The 17459-nt window shown below is 40.4% G+C and overlaps 1 protein-coding gene and 1 pseudogene across 2 annotated transcripts in view; one reads left to right on the top strand and one right to left on the bottom strand.

Annotated features, from left to right (window-relative positions):
• Positions 1-5459, top strand: part of LOC107143408 (collagen alpha-4(VI) chain-like) — a 103464-nt gene extending 98005 nt beyond the window's left edge. Inside the window, exon 37 of the mRNA XM_015487075.2 lies at positions 4874-5459. The gene's annotated coding sequence lies outside the window, so the exon portion shown is untranslated. The remainder of the gene's footprint in view (positions 1-4873) is intronic.
• A 3121-nt stretch (positions 5460-8580) lies between these two features.
• Positions 8581-17459, bottom strand: part of LOC107143572 — a 14527-nt pseudogene continuing 5648 nt past the window's right edge. The window contains exon 2 of the transcript XR_007344077.1: positions 8581-8591. The product of XR_007344077.1 is annotated as a rac GTPase-activating protein 1-like (transcript). The remainder of the gene's footprint in view (positions 8592-17459) is intronic.

Below are 17459 nucleotides of genomic sequence, written 5' to 3'. Positions count from 1 at the left end.
GAGGTCCTAAGCAACTTAACAAACCTTGTCTCAAAATAAAAATATAGGACTGGAAATGTGGCTTAGTAATTAAGCACCTCTCGGTCAATCCCAGATACCAAAACAAAGCAAATAGCAAATACACATCCAAAGGAAATAACAAAACCATAGGCCCTCTTGGAAGGTACAGTAACATTCCCTTCCTTAGGCTAAATATTAAGCATAGGGCAACTTGTTGATTATCATGTTTTCAGTACAGAATATCCTCAGTTGATTTTATAACAGCAGTGCTTTTCAGCCTTGACTATACAGTAGAATTGTTGTGGGGCAGGTCTCTCAGAAAACACACCAAGTCCCAGTTAGTTTTTATTTAGCTGGCCAGCTGGCAACTGCTTCCCACAGGACCCATACTGTTTCTGCAAGGAACAGCCCCAAGCCTGAGCATTTTAGGGTTTTTAAAGGCAAAAACTACATTTGGGTTTGACGTAGCTGTAAGCAACCAGGTACAGAAGCTGAATTGGGCAGTTAGTGAGACAATGCAATGGGTTCATTGGTATTTCCCACAGGACTTTCCAGATTGGCATAGCAGCAAGCAAGCAGAAGGGAAGTGGGTCAAAATGACCCTAGTTGAGTACAAGTTAGAGAATGGTTTCTAATGTCTAGACAATCTCTGACAAGGTACATTGCCCAAGAAAAATGGAAAGCAAAGAGAACAATTTTACATTGTATAAGAATTGCTATTTTGTGTTGCCAAGTATGTTATGCTAGGTAACTATTAATGGGTACAGAGGTGGGGCTTATGGAGTCTCAGGGTAAAATGGAGTCTGTTTGGTCATTGTCCATATAGCCTGGCCCATAACAGAATCACCTGGGAATCTTCAAAAATTCACCCCAACCAATCCAATCAGAGTCTTTGGTGGATATGTGGTACTTAACAGTGATTCCACTGAGCAATTAAGACTGAGAACCACTGTTCTAAGGAACTCTTTACCACAAAATCAAGGTCAAAGAGATGGAGGAGAGGTGAATGACCATTGGATCCAGTCCCATTCACAGCTTTGAAGGTCCCCAGTACATCTCAGCCACTGCCTCACTGGGCTCTGTGCAGTTTTGCCCTGTACTGTACTCCAAGGCCATCCTAACCCTTCATCACCTCCCCAGTCTCCTTCCTCCACACCTCTTCCTTCAACAGTTGCCTTTTTCTTTTCTTTTCAAAAGAAAAAGGGAGCCAAAAGCAACCTCCTGCAGCTTCCTATACACCCTTCTGTACACTCTCCCTTCCTGCCCTCAGTTGAAGAAATGAGCTCGCCCTTGTCTAGTCTGAACTGTCAAGAAGGACCCCGGGGCTCTTTCAGACCTCATTGCCTTGAGCAGCTTGGGACTTGGCCACTGTTGACCACTACCTTCTTCCTCTTTAAACCTTCTTCCCTCTCGGCTTTATGGACAATATCATCATTTTGCTGTAGACAAAGGTAAACTCCTTTGTGTTCATTGGAATGCACCATCCTTGGACCAGGAATGGAAACCCACAACCCGACTTCATTCCTTTCGCTCACACCTCTGGTTCTCTAAACAGTCTTGTTTCTTCCCATTTTCCTCCTTTCAACTCCATTCTCAATACCTGATTAAATTTTCCAAGGAAAATCTGGGCATGCCATTGCTCTTCTATGGTTTCCCCATTGTCTTTGGCACGAAGTTCAGGTGCCTGGATAAGACACACAGGCCTCCAAGACTAGACTCTGCACTGGCCCTTTGGGCCTTACTGGATGCCACTTTAGACTTTGCATGACTCTCTATTGCCCCTGTGCCCTCCGTGTTGTTCTAAGGCTCGATTGCTGCTTACCCTTACCTGCCTGTCCGTATCCCCTCCACAGTGTCCACTTGGATCACACCTACTCATCTCGTACTACCAGGCTCAAGTTGTACCTCTCCTGAGAATCCTTTCTGGGCTCCCAAGTAGTGTTAAGTTTTCATAGCTGCCTTTGTGCTCCTGTGTCTTAAGCCAAATTCTGCCATAGCACCTGCACCTACTTGTGGAGAATTAACCAGTGTTATCTCTCTTCACAGGAGTCAGAGTGAACTCGATTGTGTGTTTTCAATTTCAGTGTTATCTTCAAAATACACAGATCTATTTTTTGGTTTTCCCTTTTGAGTAGGGCTATATTGTAAGAAATATGTACCAGGTCAGAATAAGTCCAGGCAAAACTAGTTTCATTCATACCTTCCCAATTCCCTTCCTCCACTTTTTCTTTTCCTTATTCCTGGATTCTGCCAATATGTTTGAATAAAATTGTGACCACTGCTGCATGATTCAAGAAGGCAAAAGTTAATATTTGTGGTAAAAAAGAATGTCAATTATAAAATTGGAGGCCAACAATAATTGCTTAAGGCAAAGCTTATTGGCCCCCCAATGCCATATCATATCAGTAAAAGAAAACTTAAAACTCTAAGGAATACTAAGAGTTAAGCTTTAAAGAATAACTTAGAAATAATTAGTGTGAAGGATTGAGGACTCATTTCTAATTGTGCTGACCAATATGGTGACCACTGGCCATAATGACTGCTTAAATTTGAATAATTTGAAATCAAATAAAATTTCAATTCCTTGGTTGCATTAGCCACATTTCAAAGGCTCCGTAGCCACATCCACATGGGAGGGCGCTGGTGGCTAATGTATTGAACAGGACAGGTTTCCCATCATTTCCAAAATTTTCATCACCGTAGAAGGTTGGGCAGTGTTGCTCCAGATGTTTAATCTAGGAAAAGCAGTCCCTATCTAGTAGTTTCCAACGCCAAAAAGAAGAGTGAGTCTTTTAAATAAAAAGAGTACAGAGCCTCATTGGAAAAGGGACTGATCTGTTGCAATGAGTTCTTGATTTGTTCGGTCAGCTGGTGGGTGGGCCCCAGTCTATAAGATGGTGGAAAGAGAACAGGCCATAGTTCACCACTGCTGTGTTTTTCAGTTTATTTCAAAAAGTTTTTGGAGAGGTATATGCTCTTCTTTCTCCTGTGTCCTCACAGCTTGTTATTTTTTACCCTCTAGAGTCAGGGTCTTGCACTGGCAAATTCAAGTGTGCTTGTTGGCATAGGATGGTTCTGTGATCAATTCCTCAGACTCTAAGAGTGTGTCTCATCCCTATGAGTCCAGAAGATCTCGTTGTCCTTCCTAGAAGGCTAATCAGTACTGACCATACTAATGGAAGTTAGTGGGTATGTCCCAGGAATACAGCCTGTGCATTTTAATTCCTACTTCCTGAAGACAGTGCCTTCTTTTTTCAGGGATATTTGAAAGACCTAGCAAGAAGTTTTTGTAGGATGTCAACATTCTGTGCTTTAGTTGATCTAGGACAGAACATTTCTTTTTAAAATTTATTTATTCTAGTTAGATATATGAATGCATTTTGATTCATTGTACACAATTGCAACACAACTTTTCATTTCTTTGGTTGTACATGATATAGCATTGCACCATATGTGTAGTCATACATGTACCTAGGGTAATGATGTCTATCTTCATTCCACCATCTTTCCTGCTCCCATTCCCCCTCCCTCCTCCTTCCCATTTGCTCAGTCATAGTTCCTCCATTTTTCCCATGCCCCGCCATCCCGCAATTATGGATCAGCATCCACTTATCAGAGAGAACATTTGACCTTTGGTTTTTGGGGATTGGCTTACTTCACTTAGCATGATATTCTCCAACTCCATTCATTTACCTGAAAATGCCATAATTTTATTCTCTTTTAATCCTGAGTAATATTTCATTGTGTATATATACCACAGTTTCTTTATCCATTCATCTATTGAAGGGCATCTAGGTTGGTTCTACAGTTCAGCTATTGTGAATTGAGCTGCTATAAACATTGATGTGCTGTGTCACTATATTATGCTGATTTTAATTCTTTTTGGTATAGATCAAGGAGTGGGATAGCTGGATCAAATGGTGGTTCCATTCCAAGTTTTCTAAGGAATCTCTATACTGCTTTCTAGATTGGTTGCACGGATTTGCAGTCCCACTAGCAGTGTATGAGTGTGCCTTTTCCCCCACATCCTCACCAACATTTATTGTTGTTTGTATTCTTGATAACTGCCATTCTGACTAGAGTGAGATGAAATCTTAGAGTAGTTTTGATTTGCATTTATCTAATTACCATGTATTTGTTGGTCTATTGTATGTCTTCTTTTGAGAAGTGTCTGTTCAGCTCCTTAGCCCATTTATTGATTGGATTTTTTTGGGGGTGTTAAGTTGGGACAAGTAAATTTCTATATGATATAAAGTGTACCCAAAGAAATCTCTTTTCCCTAGAAGGCAGGGGATACATACTTGGAAAAATCAGTGCCTGATTTAAAATTCAGAGAATATCAGATCTTGCTTCTTGTGATTTGTTAATTCCCAATCCTGCTTTTCATTTTCCACGACCCTCATGTTTTTCTTTTAATAGATATCCTAACTTCTGGGTAAGAGTTAGGGTACTATAAATAATAAATAAGCTGGATTTGTGTAGGTCATTTGAAGGTCAGACAGGTTTGGGATTAGGAAAGGGACTGACATGGTTGAAAAATGAGAAAAAGAAGCAAGTGAGGAGTTCTTAGTATTAGAAAACTTTCACTCACTCATTTATACATTGTCTGTGGTATATCTGCCATATACCAGGTACTATGCAAAACAATATCTTTAACTTTAGTATATCTTTCACATGTTATGTGATAACAACATACTTGTGATGTGTTTTTAAATAAATATTACTTTTATGGTTGAGGAAAGCAAGGCTCAGAGATCCAAGGTCACATAGCCAGTTGGCAGTAAGGCTAGGATCCATTTCTGGATCTGACACCATTGTTCTTTTCCTGACATGCTGAAGCAGGAAATCCAACTCTATGTTTATTTTGTTTCAGGTCCTCGTTCCATGGATCAGATGGAAATTGAGTGCCAGGATTACATCCGGAAATGGTACTACAGTGAGAAGCAGGAGGCTTGCCAATAGTTCTGGTATGGCAGCTGCGGAAGCAACGCCAGATGGTTTGAAACCAAGGAAGAATGTGAAGCTTGGTGTATCTCCAGTTAGGCAGAGTCTTATGGCTATTGCTCCTCTACCCTTATTGAGCCAGTGTCATGACACTTTTAAGTGTCACAGACATCACATTTCTTGCTCCCTGAATTTTTTTTTTTCTTGCCAGTGAGGTCCTGGGGCTAGATGATTTGTGACTTGAGAAGGGCTGAATTCTAAGAGTTAAAAAGAATAACCAAATGAAAGAGAAACTTGAACTTAACCTCTAAAATTATTTTGAAGTTTGGGGGGGGCTACGTAGCAAAATAGATATCAATGGTAGTAGTGAGCAAAACTTAATTCATAAAGGAGTTGAAAATTGCTTTGTCTTTTGACTACCAGAGAATAGAGAAGTCAAAGAGGGGGATGTGTAATGTGAAGTTCATCATCACTACCTAATATAAATAAATAAAGGCATTCTTTATGAAATCTTTGGGGGTGAGACTGCGTGTGATTCCTGTTGACTGCAACCTGTGATGTACTTTGTGACATAGCAGTTGATAGAGTGGAGACAGCAATGACTTTTCCATGGGACCAGTCCTTTGGCATCAATTGGCCTAAAATATGGTGACTTCTGTCCTTGGAAACATGGTGACTCAACAATTACAGCTGTCATTGTCCATGCAAAGATGAAATGAAAGGTTTTGATTCATCATGGACAATGTAATTTTGCAATGTAAGAAGTGAGGATGTGTTAGAGAGAGAGAGAGAGAGAGAGAGAGAGAGAGAGAGAGAGAGAGTTTTGCAAGATCTTCTTTTGCCTGGCAACTTGATTCTCCTGGCCTCTGAATTTTTACTCAGTTTCAGATTTGGGGACGAGATAGAAGGGGGCTGCTGGGTATTGGTAATTAATTCATTGCTGTAAGATGAATTAATCAGCTTGGGCTTCCTTAACATTTTATCATAGCCTGGGTGCCTTAAACAACAGACATTTATTTCTCACAGTCTTGGAAGCTAGAGATTCAAGATCAACGTGTTAGCCTATTTTGTTCCTGCTGAGGTAGTTCTTTCCTGGCTTGCTGGTGGTCACCTTCTTGCTGTGTCGCACAATGGCCTTTCCTTGGTACATGCTCATGGTGGGAGGTAGCGAGGGAGATGGAAGAAGAGGGAGAGAGAGAAAGAACAAACTGGTATCTCTTCTTGGGAGCATACCAATCCCATTGTATTAGAGCCCCACCCTTATCTAATCTAAAGGCCCTATATTCAAAGATAGTCACATTCATAAAAGATCCCAAGCAGCTGGTGGCTGTCTCTAGGGATGCAGAGTGGAGTTGCTCTCTGGCAAGTTCGGTGACTGATTTCTAGAATACTCTTTGTTCCTTCACACAGATGACAGTGCAGAGGAGATGGGAACCAGTTTTATACTGAATGTTCAAAGAAATGTTAAAATATTTATTCTATTTTTGTGACAATTATTTTCATCTGATCACAAAAGAATGACTATGTGTTCATTGTAGCCAATCTGTACAACACAGAAACACACATGAAAGAAATAAAGATCAGGGCTGTTGCAGCTCAGTGGTAGAGTGCTCGCCTCGCATGTGGAAGGCATTGGGTTCAATCTTCAGCATCACATAAAAATAAAATAAAAGTATTGTGTCCATCTATGACTAAAATATTTAAAAAATCATAAATAAAGATCACCTATAATCTTCATCTGAAGGTAACCATTTTTTTTTAATGCCTGGATATACTATCTATTTTTTTTTCTTCCATAAAGTACTGATTTTGGAGACAGCATTTTGGGAATGAAATGGCAACTCTTCCATCTTGCTTGACAGAGCTGCTCATGGTGTGAGTGTGTGTGACCATTATTTAAGGCAGAATTCCAACTACCTGGGCATAAGGGGGCCACACTGGTTATCCAGAGGATGGATTTGATTCGAGTTGTGATTATTTTCCACTTCTGACTCTTATCTGCCCTTTCCTTGCCCAGGAGTTCAGAATGCCAAGGCAAAGTTTCCATAACTAGAGGACCATTGGGAGGAGGTATTCAAGTGTGTTGGTTATTCCATCATTGGAACATTTGTGAGGTCCCACTGCAGTTCTCCCTGCATTTCCTAGGTGGTGGTATAACCCTTCCATGCAGCTCCTCTGACTCCCAGCAAAAACTACTCCATAAATCCCGAGGTACTCAGATACTGGAACCAAGAGGCAGAAGCAATTATCTATCGTTTTAGACGCTCTTCATCCCCACTCGCAAACACAATTTATGAAGCACTTTCCCATGTTATCTTATATATTTGCCCACTCCCACCACTAACTCCCAGATGTCTGCCTTGTTCTTATTTCTGGAATGAGGAAACTATCTCAGAGACGTGACCTGCCCCTGACATATAACAGAAACTGGTTTTGAGATCCTTTGGATCCTGAGACCAAGGCTCCCTTTGTGGTACTCCACTCATGGTCAACCACGGAGCTGCTACCTGAGAATTTTGAAGGCTAGAACTATAGATGCCCAAGATGTTGGAGGATGGGAAGGGAGAAAGGCTTGACCTTTTGACCTTGCAGGCAGCCTCGCTCTTTTCACCGGAAAGAAGCAGGAATGGATCGAAGAGAAGTTGAATTGCAATGCAGGCCAATCCTAACCGCCTGAACTGACCCCACAGGGAGCTCTGGAACCAAAAGGGCTTTTTGGAGTTGCTCCAGGGTGGGCCTAAATGGCTGGGCCAGTATTCCCTGCCTCCATTAGCTGCTGGATGTGGGAACCCAGGGCAGGGTATACTGGTGGACGAGGCAGCTCTGCAGCCGTGGAAGACTTGAATGGGGCCCGGATGCAGGGTCTCTGTCAAGAGCTCTCCTAGCAGCTAGGGCAACAAACAGGTCCTGCTTGAAGGTGGGTCTGGGTGGCACACACTGCGTCAATGACAGTCCATCCATGTCCTTTTGCATGCTGTTTTCAAGTCTCCTCAGCTTCCAAAACCCAATAGGACATACTCAAAAAGTTTGTGTGGCATTCAAGGCCTCAGAGATCTGTTTTTGTCCCAGCAGCTCAAGAGGCTGGGGCAGGAGGATTGTGAGTTCAAAGCCAGCATCACCAATTTAGTGAGACCCTTTCTCTAAATAAAATATAAAAAAGGGTTGGGGATGTGGCTCAGTGGTAAAGCACTCCTGGATACCACAAACAAACAAACAAAAAACCCAATCTGGTCTTTGTATTCATCTCTAGCCTTACCAATGGTGACAATTGCTCTGTCCCTCTAACTGAGCAGTACCAAATAAATCATTCATAGTTTTCTGGAAATGCCATATTCCATCCATCTGTGCTGTTGACACACCTGTGGGAAATATCTTTATTTCATTTATTTAAATATACTTAATAGGTACCTGCTATATTGGTCCACAATCTGTGTCAAAACCCAGCTCTGTTCTCATTGTCTCATTGTCTCTGTGAAAGTGACCCCAAGCCTCCTACAGACTGCTTTGTACACTCCTCTCTTTTGCTCTTTCCCTACCATTCACACCATGTCCCCATTAGTCTCAACATTAGACTGTGAGTCTTTTCACCTGAGAATCCCCCTGCCCAGTACCTGTCCTTTTAGTTCTGATTTACTTCTCTTCCAATCCTATAGTTTGGGTTTCGAATGCCTCCAAAGGCCCGTGTGTTAAAGGCTTGGTCACCAACCTGTGGCACTATTGGGAGGTGGCTGAACATTTAGGAGGTGGGGCCTACTGGAAGGAAGTTGGTCCCTGGGGGTGTGTCCTTGGAGGGAATACTGCCTCCCAGCTACTGAGAGGTGAGCAGCTTCCTCAGCATGAGCTCCCAAAGCAACAGCCAACCGACCATGGATGGAAACGTCAAAAACCAAGAACCAAAATAAAACTTTCCTCCTTATAAATGGATTTATCTCAGGTATTTTGCCAGTGTTCAAAGACTGTTAGATGTGTCCTCAACTATCTTTGATATTTTCTTTCCTTCCCCATCTCTTGCTCTATCCAAACTCTTTGTTTTATAGATTATGGATTTGTTTTTATTCTGCATTTATTTCAGACATCAAGGCATCTATTTCCCATCAGGGAAATAGATCAGCCATCCCAGGGTCACTTCAAGGCATCTATTTCCCATCAGCCAAGTGGAAAGAGTTTCATGTGTTTGAAAAGTCTCCTTCAGATCTGTTACCTCGTTATCACCTTGCATTGCTTTGGGGATGTTAATTTTTTCTGATGAAGGTATTAAGATCCAGAAAGGTCAAGTGACATTGAGTCTCATGCAGTGAATCAGTCGGTAGTCTAAAATTTGAAGTAAAATGTGTTTTGAGCGGATTTGGCATCTGTTTGTGCCAAATTGGCCTGAATTGCAATGCAGGCCAATTCTAATTGCTTGTTTGGTTTACTCTGCAAAGTTTAAGGGTTTTATTCATTATGTGAACTGACCACTTTGCACTTTTGAACATGTAGTAGATTTCATTGATCCTAGGAAATTGGAGGCTTAGGGCTGCTAGGCTCAGAACTTGGTTCCTAGCTATGTATCAAAGTGTAGAAATAAATCTAAGGATTTTTCTTGCACTCCCTTGAGTGGAGGTCTTGCTGACTAGGTACTATTCAGGATTTTTTTCTTATTTGCTTAATTTTTTGCCATTTTGGGATCTCTTGTGGTAGATCATTCCTTTTCATTTTTTAATGACCTCAAAGGTATACTTTTTTTTTTTTTTTTTTAAACTCAGGGGCACGCAACCACTGAGCCACATCCCCAGCCCTATTTTGGATTTGATTTAGAGACAGGGTCTCACTGAGCTGTTAGTGCCACTCTTTCTGAGGCTGGCTTTGAACTCATGATCCTCCTGCCTCAGCCTCCAGAGCTTCTGGGATTACAGGCATGCGCCACTGTGCTCAGCTACAAAGGTATACTTTTAATCCTGCTGTGGATCCGCTATTTGGGTTATGATATTATGGTACATTCTAAGACTGGGGCACCTCCTTCAGCATTAGTTCCCTCCCTGGGACTTCACATAAGATACTCCATTTTTTCTGGCTTTTGTTTTTTTTCTGGTGTAGGTGCCTGGAGATGAGAGAAATCTTTCTTGCCCATTTATATTCTAAGTTCTGCATGCAAATAAAATAGTTCTTTCTGTAGCCCATCTTTCAGGAAGATAAAAGTAGCAAGTCCAGCTGAGGACAAAAGAACCATCCAGCTGAACTCAATCCCAAATTATAAACCCCCAGAACAATGTGGTAAATAAATGGCTATTTAAAACACTAAGTTTGGGGCTGATTATTATTTGGCATGAATTTTGGCTAATACAACTCATGTGTCCACAGTCATCTATCAGTCTGTTGGCCACTTGGCCAGCCCAGGGTCACTTCCCAGTGATAAATAAATAAAAAGTATATATTTATGTGTACCTTGGAAAGAAAGAAGTCATACAGTTTGTATTTGTAGATTATATGAGTGTCTATCTGGAGAAGTAAAAAACCCTAGGAGAATAGCAATGTGACAGGTAGAACATGTTCCATCAGCCCTGAGCCTGCAGTGATCATGCAACAGCTGGCTGTAATGGACAGCAAATTAGGGGGCTGTCACTCAACATTACCAAACCTGTCCCCAGTGATGCAAATAGAGGGCAATAGGAATCCCAAATATGGCTGTGAAAATTAGAAAACATTTTGGTGTTTTCTAGTAAAATTGAAAATTTAAATATCCTGAACCAGCAATTCCACTCCCAAGCACATACCCTAAATAAACTTGATTGATCTCGAAGGCACACATACATTCCTGTGCAGTGTTCACAGTGGCAATTAAAAAAAATTATTAGGTTGTCAACAAGACAGATGTCCATTAAGAATGAAAGGAGCAAATACACTGTGTGTATTAAAACAAGGTGTACAGTAGCAAGCATGAATGAATGAAACTGAATTAAGAATCAGCTGCACAGCTGAAGCTTTTTTTTTTTTTTTTTTTTTTTTAGTGGTACTAGGAATTAATCTCAGGGGTACTTTACCACTAAGCTACATTTGCAGCCCTTTCTATTTTTTATTTTGAGACAGAGTCTCACTAAGTTGCAGAGGCTGGCCTTGAATTTGTGAACCTCTTGCCTCAGCCTCCTGAGTAGCTGGGATGATAGGCATGCACCACCATTCCTTGTTACGTGACTGAATCTTAAAAGATATATTTTTAAGAGAAAGAGAAAGGCACAGAAGGATATATACAGTATATATTGAGTGTCTTGCAGCAACAAAGGTTTCTTAGCCCTTTCTCATCAGCTCAGGGCTGATGGAGCAGGCTCTATAGTAACATTGCTGTTTTCCTATTTTTTTTTTTTTTACTTCTCTAGATATATATTTATATCATCTACAAATGCAGATTATATTATTTCTTCCTTTCCAATTCTTCTGCTTCTAAATGGTTATCTAAGCTTCAAAACCAGGCAAAATTAAATTATATTGTTATCCATTATGTGAGATAAAACTAGACAAAATAACCCCAAAGATGTGATTAACATGGAAGTCAGGATGGCCATATGATGGAGGCTGTGATGTTCCTTCTGGAATGAAGAAGTTGTTCTTTGGGTGTTGTGAATGCTGTTGGAAGGTGACCTTCAGAGATTAGCCCTCAGTGGGGATTGCCTCAGCTGAAAAGAAATTCACATCCTTCCAGGGGCAGATGTACCCAGATCAATACTGAGTTAAATATGCCCAACCCCACAACTTGGGGTAACTCTGCAGGGCGTCTAATTCCAGAGCCGCCTCTTCACTGGAAACACAATTCAATTCTCTCTGCCTAATCCTCCTTTCTTTCCTCCTAGTCCACAAATATTGACCTTCAGGCAATATTTTATAAATGTTCTACATATTAACTTCTGTATCAGGGATTGCTTCCTGGGGACTCCAGTCTGTAATCCTTTTGTAGAAGGAAATTTCTAGAACCAGAAAGGGGAACATGGATGTTGATATTGCTTTATTCTTCTACCAGAGTAGTATATTCATAGGTACTCACTTTGTACGTACACATTAAATATGTATTTATGTTTTATGCATCATAGTAATCCAGAAATTCCTCAGAAACACAAATCCAGGACAAACGAGCTGATATCATCTTCATCTGATGCTTGATTTAGGAAAACGAAACATATTCTTTGTTGGCTAAGTGAATCTCATTCTTTGGAAGTGTCAGGGGGCTGACTCTTCATTACGCATCCGAGTGGACACACTCTAAAAGCATACTATTTTCATTCATGACAACATAGTATTTGTATCACAATTGCTTCTCTTAGGAAAAGAACATCCCAGATTGGTTCCAAGTCTTCACTTCTAATCAGTTTCCTCTGGGAAAACTAAAGAGTGATGTCAGAATATTTGGTCACATTTTAATCTCAGGATCCTGTGGAAATAGCTTGGAGAATAGCTCTTGGAAAGAGGCTTAGAGACAAACTTATAAGGGTAGCTAGCAGAAGTAATATGTATTTATTCTTTAGATAAACATGTTATATCTATCTGTCTGTCTGTCTATCTATCTATCTATCTATCTATCTATCTCCCAGTGGCTTGGGATGAATCTATCAGTGAAGAATAAAGAAAAAAATTTCCTTGCCCTGTGGAATATACATAGGAACATCAGGGAGGGGGATCCCAGAAATGGGACATAGTAAATTATCTAGTAAATTAGCAGGTAAAAGAGCTACAGAATAAAAGGAAAGTGCAGCCGGGTAAGAGTAACTAGGGGAAGGGGAAGTGCTGCAGGATTGAAAAGGTGGCCAGGGCATGCCAATGCTGGGGGAATTTTTTGAAAAAATTTTTGAAGGAGGTAAGGGAGATGGCTATGCAGATATGTAGGACAAAGTCGTTCCAGATAGAGGTGACAGCTGGCACAAAGGCCTTAAGGTGGAAACATACCTGCTGCCAATATGTAAGAAGTGGTGTGAACAAGGAGGTGGGTAGAAGAAATGAGGTCAGAGAGAGAGGATGGGTTCCCACTGTGTATGGTTTCTTAAGGAACTTTGTTTATCTATTGCCATGTAATAAATTATTTCACATCTAACATCTTAAGTCATGGAATCATTTATTTTGTTCACTCATCTGCAATTTGCGCAGGGCTAGGTGAAGACTCTGCACTCAGCATGGCTGGTGTGGTGTGAAGGCCAGGGTCAGCGTGGTCTCTATGACTCCCTCATGTGCTGGAGGTTGATGTGCTGGAGGTTGATGTTGGCTGAAACCTTAACAGAGTCCAGGGCTAGATCATCTTCCTGTGCACTTTGCCCGCAGTCTGGGCTTCCTCGAGCAAGCTGAGGGAGGTTAGACCTCATTTTGTTGTGGAGGAGAGTCTAGAAATTTGCAGATATCTTTTTTAAACCGCCATCATTTATAAAGTAATTTGGTTTTTACTCTGAAGGAATTAGTGATCTCTTGCAGGATTTTTATGGTGGCGTGAAATGATTTGATCTATGTTTTAAAAATATTACTCTGCTTCTTTGTTGTGAATAGAATGTAGGTTTGCAAGGGTTGGAGCATGGAGATAAATTAAAAGGTAAGGTGGTAGCTGTGGCGGTCAGGCGGAGGGTGAGAGTGATCAGATTCTAAAGGTACTGATTTACTGAGAGATTGGATATGGGGGTTAAAAAAAAAGAAGCCAAGGGCGGCTCCAAGCATTTTCATATAATCAGCTGTGAGTGAAGCAAGTCTAGGGGTTTGTTGAAGAAACGTTGAGTTTGAGGCATCTATGGAACATGCAACTGGAGATATCAGGTAAGCCGTTGGATATATAAGTCTGGAATTTAGTGGAAGAGTACATATTTTAAGTCATTAAAATAATACAAATACACCTACTTAAAATATGTGGTTTTCCACTAAATTCCAGACTCACATGGCATTTGCTGGTAAATGGGTGGAGTTAGAGAAAATAATGCTAAGTGAAGTTAGCCAATCCCAAAAAACCAAATGCTGATAAGGAGGTTGATTCATAGTGGAATAGGGAGCGGAAGCATGGGAGGAATAGACCAACTCTAGATAGCACAGAGGGGTTGGAGAGGAAGGGAGGGGAGGCATGGGGTTGTTAATGATGGTGGAATGTGATGATCATTATTATCCAAAGTACCTGTATGAAGACACAAATTGGTGTGAATATACTGTGTATACAACCAGAGATACGAAAAATTGTGCTCTCTATGTGTAATAAGAATTGTAATGCATTCTGCTATCATGTATAAATTTAAAAAATGATACAAATACAGTTTAAAGCTGTGAGGTTGGATAAGATTCCCAAGTAACTGAATGTAAAGAGAAAAGAGGAAATTATTGTTCTTTGAGTATGAGTAAGATGATTTGTCTAATTAGATTTTTTTTTTGGAGGGGGGGATATTTTGGTTTCTTTTTCTGTAAACTGCCCATTTGTATCCTTTACATCAGAATTTTTTTCTGAGTTGATATTTTTCTTACTGATTTTGGGATCTCTTTGCAAATAAAGAAAACCATTTGTCATGTGTAGCATATTTTTTTCACAATTTATCACTAGTCTTTAGACTGGCTTAACCTGTATGTGTTATAATTCATGATATATAGAACATATATACTACTATTACTTTATATATGTGTGTATGTATATATATATGTACATATTTTAAATTTATCAAATCTCTATATCAATCATTTGTGGCTTCTGAGTTTTGTCTTTTCCCCTGTCTTAAACAAATGAAAATCACACAAATAAAATTGCAACCATCCCTTCCTTTAACCACAAGAGCTGCCTTTAATTCACTCCCTCTTCCAGGAATTCACAGTTGGCTGGGGAAGGAGCATCTTCCAGCGAAGAGGAGAGCTGGCGGACAGTTTCTATCCCTTGGGTTTTTCCTTCCTTTCTGGCTGCCTCACGTACTCATTGCCACCACCACATTTTTTGTTGGGATTTCAACCATTCCAACACGCACTCCCCATTATGAAGTCTGGAGATCTGAAAGCTCATCATTTTTTCAGACTCCACTCTTGCTAGCGAGGCCCTGTGACTGAGTTTAGGACAAATGGAAAGTAAGTGGGAACCTGTGGGTGTTGTATTTTTGCTTCCTCCTTCTCTTCTCCCAGAATGTGTACATGAGGCTGGAGATGTAGAAGCCTTACCAAGAATGGCAGAAATATGGAAAGACGCTAGATTCTTGATGGTGTAGGCCTTAAACCTATTACCTTGGACCAAGCCTGGCATAGACAGAGTGTCTTCTAAGACACATTCCTTGTTAGACTGATCCATTATTTATCAAGTTTTCTGGAACCTGAAACCAAACAGGACCCTATTGGACTCTTGGGGTTCAAAATCCCTTCTTTACATATCTACTTCAAGTGTAGAAAAATCTTCTATGCCATTTGCTAGTCAAGATTCTTTTGGATGGAAGTGACAGAAGTGAAGCTCAAAATAGTTAAGGCAATAAGGAACCATTGGTTCAACCGTCCCTTTTAAGAAATGGGTACAGTGGGCTTCTGGACCCAGAGGTGCAAGTACTGACTAAGTCCCATATTTCTATCTTCAATTCAGTTCATCTTGGTGGGTCAGTTTCAATTTTTTTTTTGGACAAAATTTCTCTCTAAAAATCATGAGCAACCTTCCTGACAGTTCTTTGATCTCATTTTTCTAACTAAACCACCAGAAACAGAGGTCAGAAACAGGGAAACAGATTCTCAAGTCCCCTTCATCTGGTAGGTGTCATCCAAAATCTACCACTAAGAAACCTCTTCTTTGACACTGACTCTGCACAGTCAAAATTCAAGTCTCCCCTGCAAGCCACCTTGGGAGTCCCTACTCAGTGTTGGTTTCCTGTCTGAAAGACGTCTACTCTGGTGGACATAAGTAAGATGGCAATTTTTATCTTGCAACGTTAGGAGCACGTCTTGATGAAATACAAGCATGTCCTATACCCGTAAGGACATTTCTAGCTCGAGGCATAGGATGTCATTTTTTCATGAACGCTGACCCCGCCATCCCTGCTCCAAGTTATGTAAGAATGTACTTTTCTAAGGAATATCATGAAATAAAAATCACTTGATGTGAATTAACCAGTACTTGAGGGAATTGGCTAGAGTTACGTGAGTCATCATGTGGTTTTAGATTCACGTTGGATTCAGGATAGGGAAAGAATGATTGGAGTTCAAGATTTTTTTTTTTTTACCCATTTGCTGAATTTTGTTTTCATATTATCATTTCTTTTTTAAAGTAATTTTGGAATGACAGTAAAGTTGAGAGGGAAATATGGAGATTTCTCACATTATATCCCATACATATATAGCCTCCATCATTATTAATATCTCCTACCAAGTGATGCATTTGTTACAATTGATGAAGCTAAAATAGTGCACAATAATCTCTCCAAATGCATACTTTACATTAGGTTCATTCTTGGTGTTGTACTTCCTATGTGTTTTTATAATGCGCATCTATCATCTTATTATCATAAGAAGTATTATTATTCCTGCCCTAACATCGTCTCTTCTTTGCCTACTCACCCTTCTCCTAACAACCACAGTTTCACCTTTTATGGAATGTCATATAGTTGGAATCATGATATTTAGCTGTTATTATTTGGATATAGTTTGAGTGTGCTCCCCCAAAATCCACGTGCTGGAAGCTTGACTTCTCAGAGTGATGGTGTTGGCGGGTGATAGGCCCATTAAGGGGTGGAACCTAGTTTAAGAAATGCCACCCTCAAAGGGTTTACTGAAATCTCTCAGGATCCCTCTCCACAGGAGTAAGTTGTTAAAAAAAAAAAAAAAGAGCAAGACTAGCTTCAGAGTCCCACTGGGGTTATGCTTCCCCACATAATCTGTTCTACACATGTGCCTGCCATTGTGATGTCATCTGCCACGAGGCCTTCACCAGAGACTGAATAGATGGGGCCTCCCAATCTCAGAATTTCAACCTTCACAGCTGTGACATAAATAAGCCTCAGGATTTTTTTTTAATAGCAGCAGAAAGTGGACTAAGTCCTTTAGATTGGCTTCTTTCACTGTGTAATATGCATTTCACATTCCTTCACGTCTTGTCATAACTTGATAGGTCATTTCTTTTGAGCACGTAATATTCCATTGTCTGTTTGTACCACGGTTTATTTATTCACCTACTGAAGAATATCTTCGTTATTTCTAACTTTTCAATTATAAATAAAGCTGCATAAAATATCTATATACAACCGGTGTGGTGATGCATGCCTATAATAGCAGCAGTTTTGGAGGCTGAGGCAGGAGGATCACGAGTTCAAAGCCAGCCTCAGCAACTTAGCGAGGCACTAAGGAACTTAGCGAGACCCTGTCTCAAAAAATAAAAAGGGCTGGGGATATGGCTCAGTGCATAAAACATCCTGGGTTCAATTCTCACTACCAAAAAGAAAAAAACACTGAAGAAACAAGAGATAGAAGGAAACTACCTCAACATCATAAAGGCTATCTATGGCAAACCCAAAGCCAATATCATACTAAATGGGGAGAAAATTAGAGAATTTCCTAAAAAAATTGGAACAAGACAA

Source organism: Marmota marmota, unplaced genomic scaffold (assembly GCF_001458135.2).
Source record: "Marmota marmota marmota unplaced genomic scaffold, marMar, whole genome shotgun sequence".
NCBI classification, from domain to species: domain Eukaryota; kingdom Metazoa; phylum Chordata; class Mammalia; order Rodentia; family Sciuridae; genus Marmota; species Marmota marmota.
Note: the sequence above shows the minus strand (reverse complement) of the source record. Positions and strands in the feature narration are given on the sequence as shown.